We start from the raw sequence: 16,397 nt of genomic DNA, 5'->3' as shown, positions 1-16,397 counted from the left end.
GTCCCCCCCAGTAGTATCCAAAGCGGTATACTTATTGTTGAGGGGAATGACCACAGGGGATCCCTGCACTGCCTGCTTCCTCCCCTTCCCACCTCTAACTGTTACCCAGCTACCTCTGTTCTCTGGCGTAACTATGTCCCTGTAGCTTCTATCTATCACCCTCTCAGCCTCTCGAATAATCCTCAGTTCATCCACCTCCAGCTGCAGTTCCCTAACGCGGTCTGTGAGGAGCAGGATCTGGCTGCACTTCCTGCAGGTGAAGTCGGCAGGAGCATCGGTGGTCATCCCTACCTCAAACATCCTGCAGGAGGAACATTCCACTGCCTGCACTGCCATAACTCTACACTTAGTCTCCAAAACAAGAACACTAAGTAGCTTACCTGTTTAGCCGACTGAGTCCGACACGTGTAGTGTCTCAGGTTCCTTCTCCACTCAAACGTCTTACCTTCCCAGAAGCCTCTGTTGACGACTTCCGGGTTCCTGCTCCTAGTTGAAAAAAAACACAGACTGCGAAAAGAAAAACGTTAATTTAAAGTGGTCTCCGCTTACCTTCCGGCTCCCCTCTCTGTGTGCCCGCTGTAGCACTGCAAAGAAGTACAATCAATATTAATGAGTTAGATGAGGGGACCATAAGAATAGTTGCTAAACTTGATGACACAAAAATAGGTAGAAAAGTAAGTTGTGGAGAACACATATGGAGTTTGCAAATAATAATAACATCTGTGATTCAATGAGTGGGCAAAAGATTGGTCATAGCATCATGCAGGAAAATGTGAACTTGTCCACTTTGGCATGTAGAATAGGAAAGCAGCATATCATTAAAACTGAGTGAGATTGCTGAGCGCTGAGCTACAGAGGGAGCTGGATGGGCTGGTACATGAATCATGTAAAGTTGTTATGCAGGGACAGCAAGTGATTAGGGAGGCAAATGAAATGTTGGCATTATTGTAAATGGAATGGAATATAAAAGTAAGGAAGTGTCGCTGCAATTATCTGGAGTATTGGTAAGATCAAATAGAGTCATAAATTCATACAGAATGGAAACAGACCTTTCGGTCCAACCAGTCCACGCCAACCACAATCCCAAGCTAGCCCCACCTGCTTGCAATTGGCCCATATCCTTCCAAAAGTTTCTTTATTCATGTACTTATCCAATGTCTTTTAAATGTTGTAACTCTACCCGCATCCATCACTTCCTCTGGAAGTTCACTTCACATATGAACCATGATCTGTGTAAAAATGTTGTCTCTCATGTCTTTTATAAATCTTTCTCCTGTCACCTTAAAAAATATGCCTCCAGCCTTGAAATTCCCAATCCTACAGAAAATACACCAGCCTTTCACTTTATCTATGGCCCTCATCATTTTATAAACCTCTATAATGTCACCCGACAACCTCCTATGCTCCAGTGAAAAAGGGCCTTTTCCTGAAACATCACTTCTCCTCGATGCTGCCTGACTGGCTGTGCTTTTCCAGTACCGCACTCTCAATTCGAATCTCCACTATCTAAAGTCCTCACTTTTGTCCAGTGAGAAAGGTCCCAGCCTATCCAATCTCTCCTTATAACTTAAACCCTCATTCCCTGATAGATCTTTTCTGAACACTCTCCAGCTCAATAATATCCTTCCTATAACAGGGAGACCAGAACTGCACACAGTATGCCAGAAGAGGCCTCACCACTGTCCTGTACAACCTCAATATGACTTCCCAACTCCTTTACTCAAAGGTCTGAATAATGAAGGCAAGCATGCTAAATGCCTTCTTAATCACCCTGTGCACATGTACCACTAACTTCAAAACAAAAGTGCACGAACCCCTAGGGCCATCGCACAAAGTACTTATTACTTTAATGGGTGAAAAGAAAGGACTACAGATATGGCTTGTAGGTCAAGTTGTCACATCAGCAACAAATCATCTTCTTTGCTATTCTTTTCTGATGAGCTTTTGAATAAAAATGTCTGTTGGTTCTTCCTAGAACATGGTCATTATCTGTTCATCCCTGCCAAGAGAATACTGTTAACACCAAAGTGGTTTTTAATGCCAATTACGAGTAATTAAAGGTCGAGAGGTGCTTTGCAGCTGAATAGAGTTGAAGAAAGAAAGTCGAGAAAAGGGATTTTAATGGGCCGTATCAAGATGTGCAGTTTGAAGAATTTGGGTTGTACCCAGGGTTACATTAACTCAAAGAGAATCTCACAGCAATGTGGCTGACTCTTAACAGTCCTTTGAAATGGCCAACTGGGTACTCAGCTCAAGGGCAATTAAAGAAAGTTAGTGAAGCTCAAATCACATAAAAGAATCAAAAAAGAACTGGATTAGGATGATCCAAATTCTTCAGGCTAGCAAGCAGAAAGAACCTCCAATATCTTAGAGTTAGATCCGAATGGAAGTATCCACCTGAAATTCCCATTAAGATATTAAAATATATTTTTCAATGTTATTTGTCTCTTCTGTAATTGCTTGAATATCAAAAAATAACATTTTCTTTGAGATTCTCTTTGAGTTAACTTATCATTGAGCACAATCCAAGCTCTTCCAACTGCACATCCTGATAAGGACCATTAAAATCCCTTTTCTCTACTTTCTTTCTCCTACTCTATTCAGCCGCAAAGCACCACTCCACCTTCAATTACTAGTAATCAGCATTAAAAACCACTTTGGTGTTAACAGTACTCTCTTGGCAGGGTTGAACAGATAATGACCATGTGCTAAAAAGCACAACCAGACGCTTTTATTCAAAAGCTCACAGGAAAAGAATAGCAGGTAATATGATTTGTCGCTGATGTGACAAGGTTGACCTACAAGACATATATTTAATCTTTTTGTTCATCCATTAATGTATTAAATACCTTGTGCGTCGATGCATTTCTTAGTTTATAATTAAGGACTAAACAGTATCCTAAATGTGAATAGTGAATAGATGGGTTAAACAAGAAAAAAAACATTTAATGTACACTTATTCCCTGAATGCACAGTTGTTTCCTTGGTGATGGGTTGATGACAAGATGGCTGATGGAATATGCACAGCCCTTGGGTAGTATGTTCTTTGTTGTTTCATTGATTAACTTGTGTAAATAGTTGTGTAAAGCATTGTTTCAATTGTCAGAGAATTGAATATAGCTCACGTGGACATGGAAGAGAGTGTGTAGTGAGGTGATGGCCAGGGAGTGACATGCAGGGAGACAGCCAATGTCTGACAATTCCACTTGCACTTTGATAGCTAAATCATATGAACATATATACATGCATACACATTAGACGTAAGAGAAGGCCATTCAGCCCCTCGAACCTGTTATTTTATTCAACAAGACCATGGCCAATCAAACTGCAGCTTCAACTTTACATTTCAATCTACGTCTGATAATCTTTGGCTTCTTGCTAGATCCCTAACCATCTACGTCTGCCTTAAAAATGTTCAATGACCCTGCACTCTGGTGATGGGAGACACTCCTCTCTGGGAAGAGAGTTACAAAGGATTGCAACCCGCTGAAAGAAAAATAAATCTTCTCATCTTTGTTTTAAATGGAAGACTCCTTATTTTTAAATCTACATTCTCCAACAAGGGGAAACACCCTTTAAACATCCATCCTGTCGAGTCCGCTCAGGATCTTATCTGCCTCTCTAAGATCACTTCTTAGTCTGCTAAATATAAATGGTTACATGTCTGAGAAGGAACTGAACTCTAAAAAATGCTTGAATTGCAAAATCAAAATTGCATGTATAGTTGAAGAAAGCGAGACAATCCTGTTTAAAAATGCAAGATAAGAAATGTAAAAAAAAAATTGGCAATTGTTAAACTTTTACAACCTGAGGACGTTCCAAAGCAAGGCACAGTACTTTAGCAGTGTTGTCCCTGGGGTCATGTTGAAGTTGATGGGAGCCAACAAGGTCTCACAAACAGCAGTGAGATAATTCAGAGAATCGATTTTTGTGATCTTATTTGAAGAATAATTGTCTGTGTACTGAGAAAGCTTCCCTGCTCTGCTTCAAATAGTGTCATGAGATCTTTTATGTCCACCTAAGAAGTCAGAAGGTTGAATGTTTTTTAATTCACTTGTGGGACATGGGTGTTGCTGGCTTGTTGCCCATCCCTAGTTGCCCTCAGAAGGTGATGGTGAGCTGCCTTTTTGGACCACTACAGTTCACATGTCATGTCTCTTTCACAAATGTCTCCTTTGAAGATCTGCATATCCAATTATGCAACAGTCCTTCAGTGGCCCAGCTAAGTGCCTGCTCAGAGTTCTGGTGTGGAGTTTTGTTCCTTTTGCCTCTTAACTCTGAGTGAAGTGTCTTCATATGCTAGATTACAGAGTGCCTTAGATAAAGTGAATTATTGAAGCGTATTGACTGTTTCTGTTAAGACCAATGTTATCTAGAGCAAGATCCACAAAAGCAATGAGATTCATCTCTGATTAACTTAAGTTTGAGACAGCAGAAAGTGAATTCTTTACTTGCCTTTGAGATCTTGAGATCTTTAACAAACATTTGAACCATCAGATCTCAGCCAAGAAGCTTGATACCATCCAGGACAAAATGCTTTGATTGGTATTGCACCAAACATATTAAGTACAATCACTTTCTTTACCACTGGTGGACAGCGCAGCAATGTGTACTATTTGCAACATCCACTGTAGCTACACTCCAAGGCGTTTTTGTTCATGTTATGTGGTTGTTGCTGGCGAGACCAACATTTATTACCATTCCCTAATTGCCCAGAAGACACTTACGAGTCAACCAAATTGCTGCAAGTCTGGAATCATATTTAGGATAGACCAAGTCAGGATACTTTTATGGTAATAAACAGTGACTGTATGGTTGCAATTACGGCAGCTTAGTATTCCCAGATTTTAAAATCTTCTTCAGCAGTACCTTCTAAACCTGTGATCTCTGTGGCACACAAAAACAAGTGATAGAATAAGTTGGGAACACCATCACCTAAAGTTCTTTCTAGGTCATGCACCATCCTGGTGGATATTTATCTCCATTCCTTCGTCACTGAGTCAAAATCTTGGGACTTCCAGTGTATCTACTCCAGTTGGACTGCAACATTTCAAGGCCAGTCACCACAACTATCTCCACAAGTAGTGTACGTTTACAAGAGTTCTTATATTGTTGGTGACACTCTGGCAAATTTCCCAAATGCATTTTTAAAACACAAATATTTCCTGATTCTTTCATCTGATCATTTCATTATTTTATCACTGTTTCCTCGAGAGTTACGTTTTGTTGCATAATTTCTTGATTTGAGCAAGACACAAGACTTTTCAAGTTCAGTTTTTGTTGGGTTGATGACTTCCACAGTGTGTCAAACTGTTATTTCTTGTTGAATCTGGAAGATTTCACATTCTGCCTTAGCATTCTTAACTTTAGTCATGGGGAGTGTTGGTCTTGGCAGCATGTCAGCTATCTACAGTTGTTTCCCTTGCTTGCATCATGTCCACATCATGATCTCTCTGCCAATGCAGTAATATGCCTTGCAGGCAAATAAAAGCTACAGATGCTGAAGATCTTAAATAAAAACTGGAAGTGCTGGAGAAACTCAGCAAGTCTGGCAGCATCTGTGGAGCGAGAAACAACGTGAATGTTTTGAGACTTCTTCAGAATTCACTGAATGCTACATTTCATTCAATACTATAAATGGATTAATACTCACCCTGGAATTAAATGCTACTGGTTGACTTTGATGCCTAAGGGTTATTCCAATTTTTGTCGTGTTGGCATTATATTGCAAGGTGACTTTCTTATTGATGTTTTTCTACCTTAAAGGTCATCGCCAATAACGTGCATCTTGTGAAAACTGCTTTTTGTTCTGTGTCCCATATCAAGTGAACATCCTCAGCAATGAGCTTGCACAGACATTCATAGTCTGATAGCAATTTAAGCAAAAACGTGGCTAGATAGTTCGCAAATCCAAAAAAAGTGTTTATCTACTTTCACATCTGTTGGCTGTTGCATCTCGACTGCAGCTCTCAGCTTGTGATCATCCAGCAAAGTCCTTTCACCATCTCTACATGATGGTGTACATGACTTCAGCATCTTCAATTGTATCCTTTTCCTTGTTTAGATTCAGGGTATCTCTAGTAATTATAGTAGATTCTGATTGTGGTCAGCAATGGCTATTCCATAGCATATTTTCATCCATAAAATAGCAAATCATCCTCAATAGCCTCCTCAGGAAGACCACTGACTGTCTCATGCTGTCTGAGTTGTTACTTCTATGGAACAGAGGAAATGCCAAATAGCATGTACAGCAAGCTGTACCACCTGAATGACATCCAAACTGTGATTAGAAAATTGTGGTTCTCATCCAGTTTCACTTGCCAGTAACCATCCTTTGCACAAGTCATGGCAACGTTTCTTCCAGGGCGAACATGGGGTAGTGAAATCTTCAAAGCTTTAGATCCTTTGTATCTACACTTTCTTACAGCTTTACAGATTTTATTTCTCAACTACCATGCTGCTAATCTGGTCTGTCAGAGTTTAATTCATTGCCACAGAAGCCTGAGGAGGTCAGGTCATTGAGTATATTTAAGATGGAGATAGATAGGTCCTTGACTATCAAGGGGACCAAGGGTTACAGGGAAAAGTGGGAGAATGGGATTGAGAAACTTATCAGCCATGATTGAATGGCAGAACTTACTCGATGGGCTGAATGGCCTAATTTCTGCTCCTATGTCTTATGGTCTTCACCTTGATTTCCAGCTCCTTTATCTTGTATTTAGGTTGGTCTGGATAGAAGCTGGAACTCCCCCAGCAGATGCTGAATTGGACTCATTCTCTCATCTGACTCAAGATAGTAGGCACAAGAAAGAAATCCAAGATATGGAAAAACATCTTTGTAATAATTTAATATCTGTTCGATGGTGAATGACTTAGTGGCCTGCAAAACACTGTGAATCTCTTTTGGCACGTTTAGGGTTATCAATGCAAGCTTTAGACAAGCCTCACTTGAAGTGAATGGATTTTGCTTAATGTTTACTATCTGGAACTCCAGAACTTCACTTCTCCTATGCATTACATTCTCAGCTTCATTTATCCTTTTCGATTAAGTGTCATTCCCTTATTCAGTCTAAACCATACCTTCCATGGTTTTGTTTTTGTATCACTGCCCTGAGTGAGTTCACACAGAACTACAAAGCTCAATCTGTTGCAGGGAGCTCCGCAGTCTATCTGATGCCTATCATTCACTTGATGATCTCTTTCTGCAGCCATCATTCTTATTATTATAAACCATTTATCACTTTTGGGCATGATGATGCCATGTGTATGGTGTAAAATGTTTTGTTGCAATTAATGGCTGGCATCTCTTCAGCTCGGATGTTTCCTTTTAGCAAGGCACTTGCATGCAAAGTTATTTAGCTTCTTGAATTTGAAACACTGTTTCCCCCATCTCTATCTCTCGTACACACACACACACACACACACACACACACACACACACACACACACACACACACACACACACACACCCCATCCTCCCGTGTGATGTTCTCCACAATACACACATCCTGAATCTAACCTTAACCTTTCTGCTGGCTGCAAACCTTTCCTCCTTTTCTTTCCCAGTATGTTGTTCTATTTGATTTGGCAGGTAACTCAGCAAAGCTTTGTCTGTTTCTCCATTAACACACTTAGCTGTTGGTTGACAACCTCAGAACTTTCGTACATGTCGATAGCTTTCTTGAGAGTTGGTTTCTCATCTCTCAAGAGATGTGCTCTCATAATAGCGTTTTTATGCCTAAGTCAACCATTTTTCATATGAGGTCATCTTTCTGTTGTCCATTTTTACAGATTTCAGGTAGACGTATCAATGTTTGATACATTATACTAATATATATTTTGATTAATAGTTTCCCTCTCCCCAGCACTCTGATTTGAACACACACTGTTCATGAATAGTATTATCCACCGGATTAGGGAAGAAAGTCTGCCTTCCTTACCTGATCTACCTTACGTGTGACTGACACACTGCAATGTGGTTGACTCTTAACTGCCCTCTGAAATGATCTAGCAAGGTATTCATTTCAAGGGTAATTAGAGATGGGAAATAAATGTTGGTCTTGCTGGTAACGTCCATTTCTCACACAACAATTAACGTAAACAAAACTAATATGGAGTTCAAATTGCATCATCAAAGACTTCAAAATCTCTGCAGTCTCATTTTTCTGCTCCTCAGAGAGATCAAGTCTGCAACAGAACTTGTCACATTCTTCCCCACCCACGCCACCCCAGTACTCATCGCAGAGTTGTACTTTTATTCCTTCCGTCATTTTAATTAATTATTTTGCTATTTCATAGCTTTGCCATTGAGAGTGGAAACAACCCAATTTTGTCTCACATCTCCTTTAATTTCCATAGCAGGTGGGAGTAAGGATGGCCTAGTGGCTCAATGGTTAGCATTGCTGCCTCATAGCACCAGGATCCCAGGTTCAATTCTCAGCCTTGGGTGACTATCTGTGTGGAGTTTGCACATTCTCCCCGTGTCTGTGTGGGCTTGCTCTGGTTTCCTCCCACAATCCAAAGATGTACAGGTTAGGTGAATTGGCTGTGCTAAATTGCCCATAGTGTTCGGGGTGGTTAGATGCATTAGTCAAGGGTAAATGTAGGGGAATGGGTCTGGTGTGTTACTCTTTGGAGGGTCGATGTGGGCTGAATGGCCTGTTTCCACACTGTAAGGAATCTAAAAAAAAATGTATGGCCGCATTGACTCTCCCTTTAACTCAAGGTTGCAGACTACTGCCTTTTTAAAATGTTTTCCTTGCTGTTTCTTTCATTGACTGTCTCTCTGAAAATCCACATGTTTTCAGCTGCAGGAATCCTGACATTGTGTTTCTAAATGATATAGCCACAGACTGCACACACAGGCACTTAGAACAGAGTTGTCAGTCCACCAAGCGTACAAATGTATTTCTCCAAACTTTTTATAAATAATCACAAACTAATGGAAGACCCCCAATCCACATCATTATGAGATGATGTTAAGCATTTGGACTTATTTATGGTACTGTAGACTGTGCCAAGAAAACCAATTTGCCCATAGAACAGCAGTCTATGTTCCAAAAACAATTCACTGTGCAAAATCTCTTTCAGTGAAAGTGCTCAACCCGGCACAACACAGGGAAATTACTCTTAGTTTCATTCAATTATATTTGCTTGAATTCAGGGACCTGAATGGGAGAATGGCATAAAAAGCTCATCTTTGCTTTCAGGTAAAACAATCAGAAAATGACAGCAGAAATAATTGGGAACAAAGAATACGGAAGTATATTCACTCTGCTTATCTATTTGTTCACATCTACTCTATGCCACTGCAGCTATTGCAACTGATAAATCTTTTGCAACTACAGTACTCCAACCTTGTACAGATGAAAACCTTCCCAAGGTTTACTGTGGCAACAGTAAATTGCATTCATGCTGTACCTTTATCAGAGTAAGATGTCTAAAGATGCTTCACAGGAGTCTTATCAAGATACAGAAGGACACATTAAGATAGTTGAACAAAAGCCTGTCCAAAGAGGTAGGTTTTAATCAATGTCTTAAATTAGAACTGCAAGTGTTGGTACTTCAGAGAATTTTAAGGTAGAAATTTTAGAATATAAAGTGAAGGAAGAAAATAAAGAGGATTCACACTTAATTGGTGCTTTCTATGACCCAAAATGACATCTCAAAGTGCTTTATATCCAAAGCGGTAGTTTTGAAGTGTAGTCACTACGGTACTGTAGAAAATGTGGCAGCTAATTTGCACATGGCAAGATGCCAGTGAAGGTGATGGAATAATGACCAAGGGATCTGAAAACACAGCCACCGATGGTGAAATTATTAAAACATGGGACGCACAAGAGGCACAAGAATTGGAGGGCAGTGATCCTGACGTGCGTGCTTATTGTAAAGGAGAACAAAATTGAGTAAGTAAAATTCTGCCAACATGCATTGGGACCACCATGGTGGCCAGATGGATAAGGCATCTCTCAGGATTCTTACAGGAGGCACATAATCTCCCTTTTGAACTGTGTTTGCAATGAGTTAGCTGAGTGGGATAAAGTTGGTAGTTGGAATGTGATATTTGGCTACACTGCTTCTGTGCTTTTACACAATTGACAAGGATATCGGGGGCAGGTCCATTTGTGTGGAAGTCAGTGAGAATTAAAATGGTGAGGGATGTAAAACTGACCTGCTGATGCCCAATGTCATGATCTAAGCCCCTGCCCTCCCACAGTTATCTTTGTACAGACTTCCAGGGGAAACATGATTATTAGAGCAGGAGAACATAAAACTGCTGGTGTCCATGGATCTGTAACTCAGTGAGAGTCAAAACCTCTCTGTGGGAGGAAATTGTAAAATAAAATTCCTTTACCCAAGGTATTGCTTTAGTTCAGTAAATGGTACTGGCTTGAGTGGGAACAATTGGATAAAAGAGAAGAGTGGTTGCCACATGGGCTGCCCATTAACGAGATCCCCACAGTACTTAAGATATTCATTATAATGCAGCTTCAACCCATTTTACTCTCAGCACTGTCGATTTTACTGTGTGTTTGATGATGGAGCTTTTCTCAGTCTCTTAAGGAATTGAAGAGTCCTCAACACAAAGAAACTATACTTCAGGTTTGCTGTCGAGAATTTCAATAGGCACTGTGCAAAGATCTTAGTAGTTCCAGTGCATATGCTGGCTGCTTGATATAAATAAGACATATTTAAAAAGAAAACAGCAGGAGGAAGGAGCACTGCAGGTACACATAAAATCAGAGCTCCCTTCTTAATGGAGCAGAATGCTTTTATTAGCTTGCTAAACTAAACGTTATTATACGACCATGACCAATATTGAGTCAATGAACAAATTAACTTTTGTGCAGTTGATCACTGACCAACAAGGCATGGCAGGCTTCACACATAAAGGGCTGTTCTTTCACAGAGCCATATGTCTGCTAGCAGTATAATTAATCTCAAATGCTTGCAGCAAGGGAGAGTTGGGGAAGTGGGGGGTGGAAATGATGAAAAGGAAAATTTGTATTGATGTACACTGAAAAGAGATTTCATTTGACTACGAGAGTTGGTAGATGGAATTGTAATAGGCAGTAGGTGCCTGTACGTACTGATAAGGACAGCCTGTCTGCTAACACCAGCAAATACTGCAAGAAGGAGTGTAGATTACTGCCTGGCCCAGTGATGATATCTGGACACAACAGGTTCTCCCTTTGTCTGGAAGCATCTGTCAAATCAACTTCGAAAAACCCTAGGGAGTGTAGTGTGGGGGAGTGGGAGCCCTTCAGAGAATTGGCAGCACAAATCACAGACTTATATACTTAAGCCTTTATTCAGTTTTTGTTTCTGAGTCCCACTCAGGTTGCAATGATACTTATCAGCATGAACCCATTCTCGGTTAATTAAATAAGGAGTGTGCCAATCAACCATGAGTTCATGAAAACCACGCTCAGTTGATTTAAAGGTGGAGACCAAAATAAATGTGCCATATTCTTCAATAAAACAGACATGCAATTGGCACACAGGATACAAAACATAGAGGTTGAGACCAATGTGTGTCTAGTGCACTGATTAGGTACATGGATTCAATTTGGACAGTTGGACCAGAAGCAAATTAGACAAACAAATGCAACTCTCTCTCATCCCCAACACAGCTGACGCTGCTTTCATTAGAGATATATGCAGTTTTTTTGCCTTCTCATGTTGAAATGACATAGACCTCGAAAGGACAAAGATCAACAAATAATCAGTTTTTCACCTGTGTCCCTCAGTGATGGTCTGTTACACGCAATCATTTGAGACAGACAAAAATATGTCCCCCGTAACAAGAACCAAATGTAGTAAAGCTCTCCATTTTATCACTGATAAAATGAGATGACAGTTCTTAAACATGGTATCAAATTGTCTCTGTCACATTGGTGTCACACAAATAACTTTAATAGCGTTGTGTGGTTCGTATTGTTTTAAGAAAAATTTCCCACAACTATCAGACTTCCAAACCTAAGTTAACACCACCAAGGTACTCCTCCTGATATTAAGACTCTTGCTTCGAAGGCAGGTAAATGGAGTTGAGATACAGATCAGCCATGATCTAATCCAACAGTGGAGCAAGCTAGAGAGGCTAAATGGCTTTCTCCTCAGTGGAAATCAGACAGCTTGAAAAGCTTCTGTGTAAGTGAAAGAACTTGAATTTATATGTTTCTATAAAGGCTTCAGAACTAGCTTCTCAATGAGTTGGAGAGGTTTGGAGTGTGGAGCAGTGGAAATGGAGGGCTTTCAGAAATTGGGGTCTAGTCAGCTAAAGGCACAGCCTCCAATGGTGAAGCAATGGCATTAGGGATGTACTTGAGGCTAGAATCAAAGATCTCAGAGTTTTGTGGTACTGGAGGAAGTTACCGGAACAGGGAGGGGCAAAATCATGGAAGGAATTGAAAAGAACAATGAGAATTTTAACATCAAGGCATAGCCAATATCAGTCAAAGAGCGAAGGTCGGTAGATGAGTGAATATGGCATGAGTTAGGGCACAGGTAGCAAAGACTATCTCAAGACACAACAAACCTGTGAATGTCCTCGATTCACATTTGCTCATTGCACTTGCTGTTACTTACTGCTGCCAGTTTGTTTTGCAATTATGGCATTGTTTAGCCAATGGATAATGACATTTATCAATGATATTTGGTCACAGGATGAAAGCATGTAAAAGAGAACATTGACATTGCGAAACTCAAATACAGAACAATGGATACCTGGGAGGAATTGCAGAGTATAACCTAACTCAAGGGACTGAATTGAATACATGCAACAGAATGGACAACAAGAAGTGGTTACAATCAAGAGGCACACAGAAGATTTATTCCTATGAAAGGTTTAGTATGATTACACACTGGAATCTAGTCAAACTTTATTTTGTTCATTTACTGAATACAGGACATTGGCTCCAATGTGGATGGGAATGAATTTGAGGCACTGTGGGAATTGCATTTTGAATTTACTCATAACCAAAGTCATGGCAAACAAAATTTCTCAAGCAGCAACATGCAGTGAGTGTGGGCAAGTGAAATGCTACAAATTACATTTCCTGTGTTAATTCAGGAAACATTTATCTGACAAAGGAAGAAGCAGGGGCTGTTTTGCCTTCTACAAATGTTTATTTGCAAAACCCAGTGCAGTATAACCTTTCAGACCAGTCACCACCCCAGGTACAGACTATTTTTATATTGTTAGTTAACTTGATTGGATATGTTATAACATACCTCACATCCTGATGTGGGATTTGAACCCAGGCTTGGCTCAGACATTACCACTACCGATATATGTGCTAACCCTTATCAGCAACTCTTAATCACAAATACAGCTTGCACACATATACACTCAATTGACACAGTAGTTGGAATATTCGCATCCTACATTACACATCTGTAGGCCTCTTGTGGTACCGTGGTAGTGTCCCTAACTCTGAGGAGAAAGTGAGGGCTGCAGATGCTGGAGATCAGAGCTGAAAATGTGTTGCTGGAAAAGCGCAGCAGGTCAGGCAGCATCCAAGGAACAGGAGAATCGACGTTTCGGGCATAAGCCCTTCTTCAGGAATGAGGAAAGTGTGGATCTCTGAGCCAGGAATCCTGGGTAAATGACCCATCTATTCCATTGGTGTGTTATAATATCTCTGAACAGGTTGATTAGAAAATATCTCTCACAATTTGGAGTCTCCAGAAGTGACTAATGCTGAATGACTCAATGCAGGCCAGAATATGAAGAGTGAAATTTTAATCTATTGAAAATCCGCTCACTTGCACAGAATTAACATTGGAGCAGGAAAATCGAAGTTTCAGGCAAAAGCCCTTCATCAAGATCATCAGCACATCCATCCTAGGACAGGCCAAACAGAGACCCACACGAGAATTCCTAGAAGCATGGCATTACAACCGGAACTCTATCAATAAACACATCGAGTTAGAACCCATCTACCACCCCCTGAGAAAAAGAACAGCAAATTACATCATCACACGAAATGACATCATCACAGGAGATGACATCACCAACCCAAAGAAACCCAACCATATAAATAGAAAGCAGGAATTATTAGCAGTGCTTCGCCTGGAGGCTCACTGAAGATATTACCTAGTAGGGTGTCAAAACGTCTGGAAATGAACCTTCCAGCAAACCTACATCCAGAACCTTAACCTGAGCTATGAATCTTCTCAAGCCTTGCTCACAGAAAACAATGGATAGATATTCAAGATTGATTCCCGCAGCAGATAGGCTTTTCTGTTGAACTGTCGGAAACTAATGAGATAAAAGATGGGCCCTGTATTCCTAACATGTATATACAAAGGCCATCTCAGTGTTTACACAATGCGGAAGGATTTACAGGAAGAAGTCTTGAAGGCACCAGCCATTACAAGGTTGGTTTTATATCTGTCTCTGTCTGACATAACCTCTTTGCAGGGATGCTTTTGAGAAATCATTTACATAACATCTTAAACTCTCAGAGCCAAATCCTTAACAACAGAAGCAGCACAGTCTATCAATTACAGCTGCACTCAACTTCAAGGCACCAAGAAAAGTGTTAAGTATCCAAGGTCATAAATTTCAGATGAAGCAGTGATTAATTCTGTTTCTTCAGTTGCCTGTCCAACTACTGATACCTCCTTCATTTCCCCATCCTGGAATTTTCCACTCTTGCCATTCTCAGCCTTGACCAAATACATCTGACGTGGAATGTCAGTACCTTTGCCCCATGTGTCATATACTCCTTCCTTTTCCAATATCTCCCCTCCACCCATTCTGCCACCACATGAAGCATGGAGCTTCAAGTTTCTATTTTCAGCTTGCAAAGCCAGATTGACAGAATTATGATCGTAATGAAATTTAATGAGATTTAATACCCAATAGTGTCAGGAGGGCAGAGTTGCTGAGAATTCCGTGGGATCTGTCTTGATTGTGTTTAGAATCCTAACAGTGTGGAAGCAGGCCATTCAGCCCATCGAAGAGCATCCCACCCAGACCCATCTTCCCTACCCTTACAACCCTGCATTTCCCATGGCTAATCCACCTGGCCTGCATATACCTCAACACTATGGGCAATTTAGCACAACCAACCACCTAACCTGCACATCTTTGGACTGTGGGAAGAAACCAGAGCACTGAGAGGATATCCATGCAGACACAGGGAGAATGTGCAAACTCCATGCAGATCATCAGCCAAGGGTGGAATCGAGTCCGGGTCCCTAGTGCTGCAAGGCAGCAATGCTATGCACTGAGCTACCCTGCTGCCAATGATAATTTACTATTTGATGTGTTCTGTCAGGACTTCGACCACAGTATGTTGCTCTTATTTACCAAACATTATATCTGGGTGCTTTAAATAAGATGTACATGTATTATAGATTGTATTACTGTTCTAACGTTGCATAGTAAAGTTTATTGTCCATGTTCGAAACTGTGAAGTGGTGTGGTATAATCCCTTAGAAAGTTTCCTGGATCTCACACTTCATCCACATTAAAAATAAAGCTTTCGAGTTCCTAGCTAGATTATAACATCAATTTTGGTGGTCTGTTACAGGATCGTAACACACTGTAAATTTTTCTCTTTACCTGAAAGGTGCTATATAATGATAGATTATTTTTAGATGTTAAGACTTGTGAAGGACACTATGTAAATGCAATTTCTTCCTTTTTAAACTAATTCCTTAAATGCAATTAAAGACCACATACTCCGAAAAACCATATCCGTCACTATACTACTCTTAAATGTGTCATACAAAGTATTATAATAATTTCTGAAGACAGGTTGGACGAAAGGGTCTGTTTCTGTGCTAAGCATCTCTATGACTCTATGTATTTGAAATAATGAGGATTCTACACAGAGTCGATAGTGAGATACAGTTTCCACTCATGAGGCAATTGAGAACAAGAGGGCACAGTTTTAAAGCAACTAGCAAAAGAAGCAAAGGTGGCAATCAAGGGAGAGACTGGTATTGTTATGGGCTGAAAATGTGTTGCTGGAAAAGTGCAGCAGGTCAGGCAGCATTCAAGGAGCAGAAGAATCGACGTTTCAGGCATTAGCCCTTCTTCAGGAAGCATCTGCAGTCCTCACTTTCTCCTAGGTTGATTTTAATCTCCTGCTCCTTGGGTGCTGCCTGACCTGCTGCGCTTTTCCAGCAGCAACACATTTTCAGCTCTGATCTCCAGCATCTGCAGTCCTCACTTTCTCCTGGTATTGTTATGGACCAGGCCAGACATCCCTCAAAATATTTTAAGAAGGTATCACAGACCCTAACTTTTTCTTATTTTAAAGGCAGATGTGAAGTGGGTACACTAGGTGTGATGTGACTGCTCAAACCACTCTGCTTTAAGCAAAACAGAATTAATTTAAACACTACAATTAGACCATGAACAAAGGAAAGCAGAATTTAGA

At 40.5% G+C, this 16,397-nt stretch overlaps 1 long non-coding RNA gene across 1 annotated transcript in view; it reads right to left on the bottom strand.

The window, feature by feature from the left end:
• Positions 1 to 549: 549 nt before the first annotated feature.
• LOC122559923 overlaps positions 550 to 16,397 on the bottom strand; it is a 38,931-nt gene continuing 23,083 nt past the window's right edge. Inside the window, exon 3 of the long non-coding RNA XR_006314604.1 lies at positions 550 to 584. This is a non-coding gene — a long non-coding RNA (uncharacterized LOC122559923). The remainder of the gene's footprint in view (positions 585 to 16,397) is intronic.

The sequence above is a fragment of the Chiloscyllium plagiosum genome, chromosome 20 (assembly GCF_004010195.1).
Source record: "Chiloscyllium plagiosum isolate BGI_BamShark_2017 chromosome 20, ASM401019v2, whole genome shotgun sequence".
Lineage (NCBI taxonomy): Eukaryota > Metazoa > Chordata > Chondrichthyes > Orectolobiformes > Hemiscylliidae > Chiloscyllium > Chiloscyllium plagiosum.
The sequence above is the reverse complement of the archived record's forward strand: the minus strand, read 5'-3'. Positions and strand labels throughout refer to the sequence as shown.